We start from the raw sequence: 16,089 nt of genomic DNA, 5'->3' as shown, positions 1-16,089 counted from the left end.
GCAGCTGAAATCACTTCAGAACTGGGATATTGATTCTGGGGTGGGCTTAGACACCCTGGGGCACGAGCTGAAGTGTTGCAGAGCTGCAGCCAAGGCCAAGATCCTGCACGCTGAAGATGGAGAAAGGCACAGCTGGAGCTAACGAAGAGAGCTGGCAGTTAAATAAAGCTTGTGGGTGAAGAGCTGAAATCACTGGGGCTGGGAAAGGGGATTTGTAGGGCGGCTGCTGTAATCACTGCAGGGCTGGGAAAGGGGGCTGCACACTCCATAGGATCCGAAGGGCTGGCACAGGGACTGTGGGGTTCTTGCTGCCACATCCCTTTTATGCCTCTGACATGGATGCTGGGGCTGGGCTTGTGACTGAAACTAGAACAGGATGTGTAGTGCACATGTGGGGGCTCTAAGATTGCGCCTGAAAATCCCGGCAATGCAGGGATATGTTCTCGGTCTGCGACGGCACCTCTGGGGCTAGGGGCACAGTCACTGTGAGGCTGGGATTGTGTCTGAAAATGGAAAAAGAATTCTATTGCTGAGAGCGGGGTTCTGGGCTTTGAATTGAAATAATACAGCATAGGCACAGTGGCTGGGCATTGGTGGGTGGCAGCTGAAATCACTTCAGAACTGGGATATTGATTCTGGGGTGGGCTTAGACACCCTGGGGCACGAGCTGAAGTGTTGCAGAGCTGGAGCCAAGGCCAAGATCCTGCACGCTGAAGATGGAGAAAGGCACAGCTGGAGCTAATGAACAGAGCTGGCAGTTAAATAAAGCTTGTGGGTGAAGAGCTGAAATCACTGGGGCTGGGAAAGGGGATTTGTAGGGCGGCTGCTGTAATCACTGCAGGGCTGGGAAAGGGGGCTGCACACTCCATAGGATCCGAAGGGCTGGCACAGGGACTGTGGGGTTCTTGCTGCCACATCCCTTTTATGCCTCTGACATGGATGCTGGGGCTGGGCTTGTGACTGAAACTAGAACAGGATGTGTAGTGCGCACGTGGGGGCTCTAAGATTGCGCCTGAAAATCCCGGCAAATCAGTGATATGTTCTCGGTCTGCGACGGCACCTGTGGGGCTGGGGGCAAAGTCACTGTGAGGCTGGGATTGTGTCTGAAAATGGAAAAAGAATTCTATTGCTGAGAGCGGGGTTCTGGGCTTTGAATTGAAATAATATAGGCTAGGCACAGTGGCTGGGCATTGGTGGGTGGCAGCTGAAATCACTTCAGAACTGGGATATTGATTCTGGGGTGGGCTTAGACACCCTGGGGCACGAGCTGAAGTGTTGCAGAGCTGGAGCCAAGGCCAAGATCCTGCACGCTGAAGATGGAGAAAGGCACAGCTGGAGCTAACGAAGAGAGCTGGCAGTTAAATAAAGCTTGTGGGTGAAGAGCTGAAATCACTGGGGCTGGGAAAGGGGATTTGTAGGGCGGCTGCTGTAATCACTGCAGGGCTGCGAAAGGGGGCTGCACACTCCATAGGATCCGAAGGGCTGGCACAGGGACTGTGGGGTTCTTGCTGCCACATCCCTTTTATGCCTCTGACATGGATGCTGGGGCTGGGCTTGTGACTGAAACTAGAACAGGATGTGTAGTGCGCACGTGGGGGCTCTAAGATTGCGCCTGAAAATCCCGGCAATGCAGGGATATGTTCTCGGTCTGCGACGGCACCTGTGGGGCTGGGGGCAAAGTCACTGTGAGGCTGGGATTGTGTCTGAAAATGGAAAAAGAATTCTATTGCTGAGAGCGGGGTTCTGGGCTTTGAAATGAAATAATATAGGCTAGGCACAGTGGCTGGGCATTGGTGGGTGGCAGCTGAAATCACTTCGGAACTGGGATATTGATGGTGGGGTGGGCTTAGACACCCTGGGCACAAGCTGAAGTGTTGCAGAGCTGCAGCCAAGGCCAAGATCCTGCACGCTGAAGATGGAGAAAGGCACAGCTGGAGCTAATGAAGAGAGCTGGCAGTTAAATAAAGCTTGTGGGTGAAGAGCTGAAATCACTGGGGCTGGGAAAGGGGATTTGTAGGGCGGCTGCTGTAATCACTGCAGGGCTGGGAAAGGGGGCTGCACACTCCATAGGATCCGAAGGGCTGGCACAGGGACTGTGGAGTTCTTGCTGCCACATCCCTTTTATGCCTCTGACATGGATGCTGGGGCTGGGCTTGTGACTGAAACTAGAACAGGATGTGTAGTGCGCACGTGGGGGCTCTAAGATTGCGCCTGAAAATCCCGGCAATGCAGGGATATGTTCTCGGTCTGCGACGGCACCTGTGGGGCTGGGGGCAAAGTCACTGTGAGGCTGGGATTGTGTCTGAAAATGGAAAAAGAATTCTATTGCTGAGAGCGGGGTTCTGGGCTTTGAATTGAAATAATACAGCATAGGCACAGTGGCTGGGCATTGGTGGGTGGCAGCTGAAATCACTTCAGAACTGGGATATTGATTCTGGGGTGGGCTTAGACACCCTGGGGCACGAGCTGAAGTGTTGCAGAGCTGCAGCCAAGGCCAAGATCCTGCACGCTGAAGATGGAGAAAGGCACAGCTGGAGCTAACGAAGAGAGCTGGCAGTTAAATAAAGCTTGTGGGTGAAGAGCTGAAATCACTGGGGCTGGGAAAGGGGATTTGTAGGGCGGCTGCTGTAATCACTGCAGGGCTGGGAAAGGGGGCTGCACACTCCATAGGATCCGAAGGGCTGGCACAGGGACTGTGGGGTTCTTGCTGCCACATCCCTTTTATGCCTCTGACATGGATGCTGGGGCTGGGCTTGTGACTGAAACTAGAACAGGATGTGTAGTGCGCACGTGGGGGCTCTAAGATTGCGCCTGAAAATCCCGGCAAATCAGTGATATGTTCTCGGTCTGCGACGGCACCTGTGGGGCTGGGGGCAAAGTCACTGTGAGGCTGGGATTGTGTCTGAAAATGGAAAAAGAATTCTATTGCTGAGAGCGGGGTTCTGGGCTTTGAATTGAAATAATATAGGCTAGGCACAGTGGCTGGGCATTGGTGGGTGGCAGCTGAAATCACTTCAGAACTGGGATATTGATTCTGGGGTGGGCTTAGACACCCTGGGGCACGAGCTGAAGTGTTGCAGAGCTGGAGCCAAGGCCAAGATCCTGCACGCTGAAGATGGAGAAAGGCACAGCTGGAGCTAACGAAGAGAGCTGGCAGTTAAATAAAGCTTGTGGGTGAAGAGCTGAAATCACTGGGGCTGGGAAAGGGGATTTGTAGGGCGGCTGCTGTAATCACTGCAGGGCTGCGAAAGGGGGCTGCACACTCCATAGGATCCGAAGGGCTGGCACAGGGACTGTGGGGTTCTTGCTGCCACATCCCTTTTATGCCTCTGACATGGATGCTGGGGCTGGGCTTGTGACTGAAACTAGAACAGGATGTGTAGTGCGCACGTGGGGGCTCTAAGATTGCGCCTGAAAATCCCGGCAATGCAGGGATATGTTCTCGGTCTGCGACGGCACCTGTGGGGCTGGGGGCAAAGTCACTGTGAGGCTGGGATTGTGTCTGAAAATGGAAAAAGAATTCTATTGCTGAGAGCGGGGTTCTGGGCTTTGAATTGAAATGATACAGGCTAGGCACAGTGGCTGGGCATTGGTGGGTGGCAGCTGAAATCACTTCGGAACTGGGATATTGATTCTGGGGTGGGCTTAGACACCCTGGGGCACGAGCTGAAGTGTTGCAGAGCTGCAGCCAAGGCCAAGATCCTGCACGCTGAAGATGGAGAAAGGCACAGCTGGAGCTAATGAAGAGAGCTGACAGTTAAATAAAGCTTGTGGGTGAAGAGCTGAAATCACTGGGGCTGGGAAAGGGGATTTGTAGGGCGGCTGCTGTAATCACTGCAGGGCTGGGAAAGGGGGCTGCACACTCCATAGGATCCGAAGGGCTGGCACAGGGACTGTGGAGTTCTTGCTGCCACATCCCTTTTATGCCTCTGACATGGATGCTGGGGCTGGGCTTGTGACTGAAACTAGAACAGGATGTGTAGTGCGCACGTGGGGGCTCTAAGATTGCGCCTGAAAATCCCGGCAATGCAGGGATATGTTCTCGGTCTGCGACGGCACCTGTGGGGCTGGGGGCAAAGTCACTGTGAGGCTGGGATTGTGTCTGAAAATGGAAAAAGAATTCTATTGCTGAGAGCGGGGTTCTGGGCTTTGAAATGAAATAATATAGGCTAGGCACAGTGGCTGGGCATTGGTGGGTGGCAGCTGAAATCACTTCGGAACTGGGATATTGATGGTGGGGTGGGCTTAGACACCCTGGGCACAAGCTGAAGTGTTGCAGAGCTGCAGCCAAGGCCAAGATCCTGCACGCTGAAGATGGAGAAAGGCACAGCTGGAGCTAATGAAGAGAGCTGGCAGTTAAATAAAGCTTGTGGGTGAAGAGCTGAAATCACTGGGGCTGGGAAAGGGGATTTGTAGGGCGGCTGCTGTAATCACTGCAGGGCTGGGAAAGGGGGCTGCACACTCCATAGGATCCGAAGGGCTGGCACAGGGACTGTGGAGTTCTTGCTGCCACATCCCTTTTATGCCTCTGACATGGATGCTGGGGCTGGGCTTGTGACTGAAACTAGAACAGGATGTGTAGTGCGCACGTGGGGGCTCTAAGATTGCGCCTGAAAATCCCGGCAATGCAGGGATATGTTCTCGGTCTGCGACGGCACCTGTGGGGCTGGGGGCAAAGTCACTGTGAGGCTGGGATTGTGTCTGAAAATGGAAAAAGAATTCTATTGCTGAGAGCGGGGTTCTGGGCTTTGAATTGAAATAATACAGCATAGGCACAGTGGCTGGGCATTGGTGGGTGGCAGCTGAAATCACTTCAGAACTGGGATATTGATTCTGGGGTGGGCTTAGACACCCTGGGGCACGAGCTGAAGTGTTGCAGAGCTGCAGCCAAGGCCAAGATCCTGCACGCTGAAGATGGAGAAAGGCACAGCTGGAGCTAACGAAGAGAGCTGGCAGTTAAATAAAGCTTGTGGGTGAAGAGCTGAAATCACTGGGGCTGGGAAAGGGGATTTGTAGGGCGGCTGCTGTAATCACTGCAGGGCTGGGAAAGGGGGCTGCACACTCCATAGGATCCGAAGGGCTGGCACAGGGACTGTGGGGTTCTTGCTGCCACACCCCTTTTATGCCTCTGACATGGATGCTGGGGCTGGGCTTGTGACTGAAACTAGAACAGGATGTGTAGTGCGCACGTGGGGGCTCTAAGATTGCGCCTGAAAATCCCGGCAAATCAGTGATATGTTCTCGGTCTGCGACGGCACCTGTGGGGCTGGGGGCAAAGTCACTGTGAGGCTGGGATTGTGTCTGAAAATGGAAAAAGAATTCTATTGCTGAGAGCGGGGTTCTGGGCTTTGAATTGAAATAATATAGGCTAGGCACAGTGGCTGGGCATTGGTGGGTGGCAGCTGAAATCACTTCAGAACTGGGATATTGATTCTGGGGTGGGCTTAGACACCCTGGGGCACGAGCTGAAGTGTTGCAGAGCTGGAGCCAAGGCCAAGATCCTGCACGCTGAAGATGGAGAAAGGCACAGCTGGAGCTAACGAAGAGAGCTGGCAGTTAAATAAAGCTTGTGGGTGAAGAGCTGAAATCACTGGGGCTGGGAAAGGGGATTTGTAGGGCGGCTGCTGTAATCACTGCAGGGCTGCGAAAGGGGGCTGCACACTCCATAGGATCCGAAGGGCTGGCACAGGGACTGTGGGGTTCTTGCTGCCACATCCCTTTTATGCCTCTGACATGGATGCTGGGGCTGGGCTTGTGACTGAAACTAGAACAGGATGTGTAGTGCGCACGTGGGGGCTCTAAGATTGCGCCTGAAAATCCCGGCAATGCAGGGATATGTTCTCGGTCTGCGACGGCACCTGTGGGGCTGGGGGCAAAGTCACTGTGAGGCTGGGATTGTGTCTGAAAATGGAAAAAGAATTCTATTGCTGAGAGCGGGGTTCTGGGCTTTGAATTGAAATGATACAGGCTAGGCACAGTGGCTGGGCATTGGTGGGTGGCAGCTGAAATCACTTCGGAACTGGGATATTGATTCTGGGGTGGGCTTAGACACCCTGGGGCACGAGCTGAAGTGTTGCAGAGCTGCAGCCAAGGCCAAGATCCTGCACGCTGAAGATGGAGAAAGGCACAGCTGGAGCTAATGAAGAGAGCTGACAGTTAAATAAAGCTTGTGGGTGAAGAGCTGAAATCACTGGGGCTGGGAAAGGGGATTTGTAGGGCGGCTGCTGTAATCACTGCAGGGCTGGGAAAGGGGGCTGCACACTCCATAGGATCCGAAGGGCTGGCACAGGGACTGTGGAGTTCTTGCTGCCACATCCCTTTTATGCCTCTGACATGGATGCTGGGGCTGGGCTTGTGACTGAAACTAGAACAGGATGTGTAGTGCGCACGTGGGGGCTCTAAGATTGCGCCTGAAAATCCCGGCAATGCAGGGATATGTTCTCGGTCTGCGACGGCACCTGTGGGGCTGGGGGCAAAGTCACTGTGAGGCTGGGATTGTGTCTGAAAATGGAAAAAGAATTCTATTGCTGAGAGCGGGGTTCTGGGCTTTGAAATGAAATAATATAGGCTAGGCACAGTGGCTGGGCATTGGTGGGTGGCAGCTGAAATCACTTCGGAACTGGGATATTGATGGTGGGGTGGGCTTAGACACCCTGGGCACAAGCTGAAGTGTTGCAGAGCTGCAGCCAAGGCCAAGATCCTGCACGCTGAAGATGGAGAAAGGCACAGCTGGAGCTAATGAAGAGAGCTGGCAGTTAAATAAAGCTTGTGGGTGAAGAGCTGAAATCACTGGGGCTGGGAAAGGGGATTTGTAGGGCGGCTGCTGTAATCACTGCAGGGCTGGGAAAGGGGGCTGCACACTCCATAGGATCCGAAGGGCTGGCACAGGGACTGTGGAGTTCTTGCTGCCACATCCCTTTTATGCCTCTGACATGGATGCTGGGGCTGGGCTTGTGACTGAAACTAGAACAGGATGTGTAGTGCGCACGTGGGCGCTCTAAGATTGCGCCTGAAAATCCCGGCAATGCAGGGATATGTTCTCGGTCTGCGACGGCACCTGTGGGGCTGGGGGCAAAGTCACTGTGAGGCTGGGATTGTGTCTGAAAATGGAAAAAGAATTCTATTGCTGAGAGCGGGGTTCTGGGCTTTGAATTGAAATAATATAGGCTAGGCACAGTGGCTGGGCATTGGTGGGTGGCAGCTGAAATCACTTCAGAACTGGGATATTGATTCTGGGGTGGGCTTAGACACCCTGGGGCACGAGCTGAAGTGTTGCAGAGCTGGAGCCAAGGCCAAGATCCTGCACGCTGAAGATGGAGAAAGGCACAGCTGGAGCTAACGAAGAGAGCTGGCAGTTAAATAAAGCTTGTGGGTGAAGAGCTGAAATCACTGGGGCTGGGAAAGGGGATTTGTAGGGCGGCTGCTGTAATCACTGCAGGGCTGGGAAAGGGGGCTGCACACTCCATAGGATCCGAAGGGCTGGCACAGGGACTGTGGGGTTCTTGCTGCCACATCCCTTTTATGCCTCTGACATGGATGCTGGGGCTGGGCTTGTGACTGAAACTAGAACAGGATGTGTAGTGCGCACGTGGGGGCTCTAAGATTGCGCCTGAAAATCCCGGCAATGCAGGGATATGTTCTCGGTCTGCGACGGCACCTGTGGGGCTGGGGGCAAAGTCACTGTGAGGCTGGGATTGTGTCTGAAAATGGAAAAAGAATTCTATTGCTGAGAGCGGGGTTCTGGGCTTTGAATTGAAATAATACAGCATAGGCACAGTGGCTGGACATTGGTGGGTGGCAGCTGAAATCACTTCAGAACTGGGATATTGATTCTGGGGTGGGCTTAGACACCCTGGGGCACGAGCTGAAGTGTTGCAGAGCTGGAGCCAAGGCCAAGATCCTGCACGCTGAAGATGGAGAAAGGCACAGCTGGAGCTAACGAAGAGAGCTGGCAGTTAAATAAAGCTTGTGGGTGAAGAGCTGAAATCACTGGGGCTGGGAAAGGGGATTTGTAGGGCGGCTGCTGTAATCACTGCAGGGCTGCGAAAGGGGGCTGCACACTCCATAGGAGCCGAAGGGCTGGCACAGGGACTGTGGAGTTCTTGCTGCCACATCACTTTTATGCCTCTGACATGGATGCTGGGGCTGGGCTTGTGACTGAAACTAGAACAGGATGTGTAGTGCGCACGTGGGGGCTCTAAGATTGCGCCTGAAAATCCCGGCAAATCAGTGATATGTTCTCGGTCTGCGACGGCACCTGTGGGGCTGGGGGCAAAGTCACTGTGAGGCTGGGATTGTGTCTGAAAATGGAAAAAGAATTCTATTGCTGAGAGCGGGATTCTGGGCTTTGAATTGAAATGATACAGGCTAGGCACAGTGGCTGGGCATTGGTGGGTGGCAGCTGAAATCACTTCGGAACTGGGATATTGATTCTGGGGTGGGCTTAGACACCCTGGGGCACGAGCTGAAGTGTTGCAGAGCTGCAGCCAAGGCCAAGATCCTGCACGCTGAAGATGGAGAAAGGCACAGCTGGAGCTAATGAAGAGAGCTGGCAGTTAAATAAAGCTTGTGGGTGAAGAGCTGAAATCACTGGGGCTGGGAAAGGGGATTTGTAGGGCGGCTGCTGTAATCACTGCAGGGCTGGGAAAGGGGGCTGCACACTCCATAGGATCCGAAGGGCTGGCATAGGGACTGTGGGGTTCTTGCTGCCACATCCCTTTTATGCCTCTGACATGGATGCTGGGGCTGGGCTTGTGACTGAAACTAGAACAGGATGCGTAGTGCGCACGTGGGGGCTCTAAGATTGCGCCTGAAAATCCCGGCAATGCAGGGATATGTTCTCGGTCTGCGACGGCACCTGTGGGGCTGGGGGCAAAGTCACTGTGAGGCTGGGATTGTGTCTGAAAATGGAAAAAGAATTCTATTGCTGAGAGCGGGGTTCTGGGCTTTGAATTGAAATAATATAGGCTAGGCACAGTGGCTGGGCATTGGTGGGTGGCAGCTGAAATCACTTCGGAACTGGGATATTGATTCTGGGGTGGGCTTAGACACCCTGGGGCACGAGCTGAAGTGTTGCAGAGCTGCAGCCAAGGCCAAGATCCTGCACGCTGAAGATGGAGAAAGGCACAGCTGGAGCTAACGAAGAGAGCTGGCAGTTAAATAAAGCTTGTGGGTGAAGAGCTGAAATCACTGGGGCTGGGAAAGGGGATTTGTAGGGCGGCTGCTGTAATCACTGCAGGGCTGGGAAAGGGGGCTGCACACTCCATAGGATCCGAAGGGCTGGCACAGGGACTGTGGAGTTCTTGCTGCCACATCCCTTTTATGCCTCTGACATGGATGCTGGGGCTGGGCTTGTGACTGAAACTAGAACAGGATGTGTAGTGCGCACGTGGGGGCTCTAAGATTGCGCCTGAAAATCCCGGCAAATCAGTGATATGTTCTCGGTCTGCGACGGCACCTGTGGGGCTGGGGGCAAAGTCACTGTGAGGCTGGGATTGTGTCTGAAAATGGAAAAAGAATTCTATTGCTGAGAGCGGGGTTCTGGGCTTTGAATTGAAATAATATAGGCTAGGCACAGTGGCTGGACATTGGTGGGTGGCAGCTGAAATCACTTCGGAACTGGGATATTGATTCTGGGGTGGGCTTAGACACCCTGGGGCACGAGCTGAAGTGTTGCAGAGCTGGAGCCAAGGCCAAGATCCTGCACGCTGAAGATGGAGAAAGGCACAGCTGGAGCTAACGAAGAGAGCTGGCAGTTAAATAAAGCTTGTGGGTGAAGAGCTGAAATCACTGGGGCTGGGAAAGGGGATTTGTAGGGCGGCTGCTGTAATCACTGCAGGGCTGCGAAAGGGGGCTGCACACTCCATAGGATCTGAAGAGCTGGCACAGGGACTGTGGGGTTCTTGCTGCCACATCCCTTTTATGCCTCTGACATGGATGCTGGGGCTGGGCTTGTGACTGAAACTAGAACAGGATGCGTAGTGCGCACGTGGGGGCTCTAAGATTGCGCCTGAAAATCCCGGCAATGCAGGGATATGTTCTCGGTCTGCGACGGCACCTGTGGGGCTGGGGGCAAAGTCACTGTGAGGCTGGGATTGTGTCTGAAAATGGAAAAAGAATTCTATTGCTGAGAGCGGGGTTCTGGGCTTTGAATTGAAATAATACAGCGTAGGCACAGTGGCTGGACATTGGTGGGTGGCAGCTGAAATCACTTCGGAACTGGGATATTGATTCTGGGGTGGGCTTAGACACCCTGGGGCACGAGCTGAAGTGTTGCAGAGCTGCAGCCAAGGCCAAGATCCTGCACGCTGAAGATGGAGAAAGGCACAGCTGGAGCTAACGAAGAGAGCTGGCAGTTAAATAAAGCTTGTGGGTGAAGAGCTGAAATCACTGGGGCTGGGAAAGGGGATTTGTAGGGCGGCTGCTGTAATCACTGCAGGGCTGGGAAAGGGGGCTGCACACTCCATAGGATCCGAAGGGCTGGCACAGGGACTGTGGAGTTCTTGCTGCCACATCCCTTTTATGCCTCTGACATGGATGCTGGGGCTGGGCTTGTGACTGAAACTAGAACAGGATGTGTAGTGCGCACGTGGGGGCTCTAAGATTGCGCCTGAAAATCCCGGCAATGCAGGGATATGTTCTCGGTCTGCGACGGCACCTGTGGGGCTGGGGGCAAAGTCACTGTGAGGCTGGGATTGTGTCTGAAAATGGAAAAAGAATTCTATTGCTGAGAGCGGGGTTCTGGGCTTTGAAATGAAATAATATAGGCTAGGCACAGTGGCTGGGCATTGGTGGGTGGCAGCTGAAATCACTTCGGAACTGGGATATTGATGGTGGGGTGGGCTTAGACACCCTGGGCACAAGCTGAAGTGTTGCAGAGCTGCAGCCAAGGCCAAGATCCTGCACGCTGAAGATGGAGAAAGGCACAGCTGGAGCTAATGAAGAGAGCTGGCAGTTAAATAAAGCTTGTGGGTGAAGAGCTGAAATCACTGGGGCTGGGAAAGGGGATTTGTAGGGCGGCTGCTGTAATCACTGCAGGGCTGGGAAAGGGGGCTGCACACTCCATAGGATCCGAAGGGCTGGCACAGGGACTGTGGAGTTCTTGCTGCCACATCCCTTTTATGCCTCTGACATGGATGCTGGGGCTGGGCTTGTGACTGAAACTAGAACAGGATGTGTAGTGCGCACGTGGGCGCTCTAAGATTGCGCCTGAAAATCCCGGCAATGCAGGGATATGTTCTCGGTCTGCGACGGCACCTGTGGGGCTGGGGGCAAAGTCACTGTGAGGCTGGGATTGTGTCTGAAAATGGAAAAAGAATTCTATTGCTGAGAGCGGGGTTCTGGGCTTTGAATTGAAATAATATAGGCTAGGCACAGTGGCTGGGCATTGGTGGGTGGCAGCTGAAATCACTTCAGAACTGGGATATTGATTCTGGGGTGGGCTTAGACACCCTGGGGCACGAGCTGAAGTGTTGCAGAGCTGGAGCCAAGGCCAAGATCCTGCACGCTGAAGATGGAGAAAGGCACAGCTGGAGCTAACGAAGAGAGCTGGCAGTTAAATAAAGCTTGTGGGTGAAGAGCTGAAATCACTGGGGCTGGGAAAGGGGATTTGTAGGGCGGCTGCTGTAATCACTGCAGGGCTGGGAAAGGGGGCTGCACACTCCATAGGATCCGAAGGGCTGGCACAGGGACTGTGGGGTTCTTGCTGCCACATCCCTTTTATGCCTCTGACATGGATGCTGGGGCTGGGCTTGTGACTGAAACTAGAACAGGATGTGTAGTGCGCACGTGGGGGCTCTAAGATTGCGCCTGAAAATCCCGGCAATGCAGGGATATGTTCTCGGTCTGCGACGGCACCTGTGGGGCTGGGGGCAAAGTCACTGTGAGGCTGGGATTGTGTCTGAAAATGGAAAAAGAATTCTATTGCTGAGAGCGGGGTTCTGGGCTTTGAATTGAAATAATACAGCATAGGCACAGTGGCTGGACATTGGTGGGTGGCAGCTGAAATCACTTCAGAACTGGGATATTGATTCTGGGGTGGGCTTAGACACCCTGGGGCACGAGCTGAAGTGTTGCAGAGCTGGAGCCAAGGCCAAGATCCTGCACGCTGAAGATGGAGAAAGGCACAGCTGGAGCTAACGAAGAGAGCTGGCAGTTAAATAAAGCTTGTGGGTGAAGAGCTGAAATCACTGGGGCTGGGAAAGGGGATTTGTAGGGCGGCTGCTGTAATCACTGCAGGGCTGCGAAAGGGGGCTGCACACTCCATAGGAGCCGAAGGGCTGGCACAGGGACTGTGGAGTTCTTGCTGCCACATCACTTTTATGCCTCTGACATGGATGCTGGGGCTGGGCTTGTGACTGAAACTAGAACAGGATGTGTAGTGCGCACGTGGGGGCTCTAAGATTGCGCCTGAAAATCCCGGCAAATCAGTGATATGTTCTCGGTCTGCGACGGCACCTGTGGGGCTGGGGGCAAAGTCACTGTGAGGCTGGGATTGTGTCTGAAAATGGAAAAAGAATTCTATTGCTGAGAGCGGGATTCTGGGCTTTGAATTGAAATGATACAGGCTAGGCACAGTGGCTGGGCATTGGTGGGTGGCAGCTGAAATCACTTCGGAACTGGGATATTGATTCTGGGGTGGGCTTAGACACCCTGGGGCACGAGCTGAAGTGTTGCAGAGCTGCAGCCAAGGCCAAGATCCTGCACGCTGAAGATGGAGAAAGGCACAGCTGGAGCTAATGAAGAGAGCTGGCAGTTAAATAAAGCTTGTGGGTGAAGAGCTGAAATCACTGGGGCTGGGAAAGGGGATTTGTAGGGCGGCTGCTGTAATCACTGCAGGGCTGGGAAAGGGGGCTGCACACTCCATAGGATCCGAAGGGCTGGCATAGGGACTGTGGGGTTCTTGCTGCCACATCCCTTTTATGCCTCTGACATGGATGCTGGGGCTGGGCTTGTGACTGAAACTAGAACAGGATGCGTAGTGCGCACGTGGGGGCTCTAAGATTGCGCCTGAAAATCCCGGCAATGCAGGGATATGTTCTCGGTCTGCGACGGCACCTGTGGGGCTGGGGGCAAAGTCACTGTGAGGCTGGGATTGTGTCTGAAAATGGAAAAAGAATTCTATTGCTGAGAGCGGGGTTCTGGGCTTTGAATTGAAATAATATAGGCTAGGCACAGTGGCTGGGCATTGGTGGGTGGCAGCTGAAATCACTTCGGAACTGGGATATTGATTCTGGGGTGGGCTTAGACACCCTGGGGCACGAGCTGAAGTGTTGCAGAGCTGCAGCCAAGGCCAAGATCCTGCACGCTGAAGATGGAGAAAGGCACAGCTGGAGCTAACGAAGAGAGCTGGCAGTTAAATAAAGCTTGTGGGTGAAGAGCTGAAATCACTGGGGCTGGGAAAGGGGATTTGTAGGGCGGCTGCTGTAATCACTGCAGGGCTGGGAAAGGGGGCTGCACACTCCATAGGATCCGAAGGGCTGGCACAGGGACTGTGGAGTTCTTGCTGCCACATCCCTTTTATGCCTCTGACATGGATGCTGGGGCTGGGCTTGTGACTGAAACTAGAACAGGATGTGTAGTGCGCACGTGGGGGCTCTAAGATTGCGCCTGAAAATCCCGGCAAATCAGTGATATGTTCTCGGTCTGCGACGGCACCTGTGGGGCTGGGGGCAAAGTCACTGTGAGGCTGGGATTGTGTCTGAAAATGGAAAAAGAATTCTATTGCTGAGAGCGGGGTTCTGGGCTTTGAATTGAAATAATATAGGCTAGGCACAGTGGCTGGACATTGGTGGGTGGCAGCTGAAATCACTTCGGAACTGGGATATTGATTCTGGGGTGGGCTTAGACACCCTGGGGCACGAGCTGAAGTGTTGCAGAGCTGGAGCCAAGGCCAAGATCCTGCACGCTGAAGATGGAGAAAGGCACAGCTGGAGCTAACGAAGAGAGCTGGCAGTTAAATAAAGCTTGTGGGTGAAGAGCTGAAATCACTGGGGCTGGGAAAGGGGATTTGTAGGGCGGCTGCTGTAATCACTGCAGGGCTGCGAAAGGGGGCTGCACACTCCATAGGATCTGAAGAGCTGGCACAGGGACTGTGGGGTTCTTGCTGCCACATCCCTTTTATGCCTCTGACATGGATGCTGGGGCTGGGCTTGTGACTGAAACTAGAACAGGATGCGTAGTGCGCACGTGGGGGCTCTAAGATTGCGCCTGAAAATCCCGGCAATGCAGGGATATGTTCTCGGTCTGCGACGGCACCTGTGGGGCTGGGGGCAAAGTCACTGTGAGGCTGGGATTGTGTCTGAAAATGGAAAAAGAATTCTATTGCTGAGAGCGGGGTTCTGGGCTTTGAATTGAAATAATACAGCGTAGGCACAGTGGCTGGACATTGGTGGGTGGCAGCTGAAATCACTTCGGAACTGGGATATTGATTCTGGGGTGGGCTTAGACACCCTGGGGCACGAGCTGAAGTGTTGCAGAGCTGCAGCCAAGGCCAAGATCCTGCACGCTGAAGATGGAGAAAGGCACAGCTGGAGCTAACGAAGAGAGCTGGCAGTTAAATAAAGCTTGTGGGTGAAGAGCTGAAATCACTGGGGCTGGGAAAGGGGATTTGTAGGGCGGCTGCTGTAATCACTGCAGGGCTGGGAAAGGGGGCTGCACACTCCATAGGATCCGAAGGGCTGGCACAGGGACTGTGGGGTTCTTGCTGCCACATCCCTTTTATGCCTCTGACATGGATGCTGGGGCTGGGCTTGTGACTGAAACTAGAACAGGATGTGTAGTGTGCACGTGGGGGCTCTAAGATTGCGCCTGAAAATCCCGGCAATGCAGGGATATGTTCTCGGTCTGCGACGGCACCTCTGGGGCTGGGGGCAAAGTCACTGTGAGGCTGGGATTGTGTCTGAAAATGGAAAAAGAATTCTATTGCTGAGAGCGGGGTTCTGGGCTTTGAATTGAAATGATACAGGCTAGGCACAGTGGCTGGGCATTGGTGGGTGGCAGCTGAAATCACTTCAGAACTGGGATATTGATTCTGGGGTGGGCTTAGACACCCTGGGGCACGAGCTGAAGTGTTGCAGAGCTGGAGCCAAGGCCAAGATCCTGCACGCTGAAGATGGAGAAAGGCACAGCTGGAGCTAACGAAGAGAGCTGGCAGTTAAATAAAGCTTGTGGGTGAAGAGCTGAAATCACTGGGGCTGGGAAAGGGGATTTGTAGGGCGGCTGCTGTAATCACTGCAGGGCTGGGAAAGGGGGCTGCACACTCCATAGGATCCGAAGGGCTGGCACAGGGACTGTGGGGTTCTTGCTGCCACATCCCTTTTATGCCTCTGACATGGATGCTGGGGCTGGGCTTGTGACTGAAACTAGAACAGGATGTGTAGTGTGCACGTGGGGGCTCTAAGATTGCGCCTGAAAATCCCGGCAATGCAGGGATATGTTCTCGGTCTGCGACGGCACCTGTGGGGCTGGGGGCAAAGTCACTGTGAGGCTGGGATTGTGTCTGAAAATGGAAAAAGAATTCTATTGCTGAGAGCGGGGTTCTGGGCTTTGAATTGAAATGATACAGGCTAGGCACAGTGGCTGGGCATTGGTGGGTGGCAGCTGAAATCACTTCAGAACTGGGATATTGATTCTGGGGTGGGCTTAGACACCCTGGGGCACGAGCTGAAGTGTTGCAGAGCTGCAGCCAAGGCCAAGATCCTGCACGCTGAAGATGGAGAAAGGCACAGCTGGAGCTAACGAAGAGAGCTGGCAGTTAAATAAAGCTTGTGGGTGAAGAGCTGAAATCACTGGGGCTGGGAAAGGGGATTTGTAGGGCGGCTGCTGTAATCACTGCAGGGCTGGGAAAGGGGGCTGCACACTCCATAGGATCCGAAGGGCTGGCACAGGGACTGTGGAGTTCTTGCTGCCACATCCCTTTTATGCCTCTGACATGGATGCTGGGGCTGGGCTTGTGACTGAAACTAGAACAGGATGTGTAGTGCGCACATGGGGGCTCTAAGATTGCGCCTGAAAATCCCGGCAAATCAGTGATATGTTCTCGGTCTGCGACGGCACCTGTGGGGCTGGGGGCAAAGTCACTGTGAGGCT

Source organism: Lonchura striata, chromosome 6 (assembly GCF_046129695.1).
Source record: "Lonchura striata isolate bLonStr1 chromosome 6, bLonStr1.mat, whole genome shotgun sequence".
Lineage (NCBI taxonomy): Eukaryota > Metazoa > Chordata > Aves > Passeriformes > Estrildidae > Lonchura > Lonchura striata.
This window is presented reverse-complemented; position numbering follows the sequence as displayed.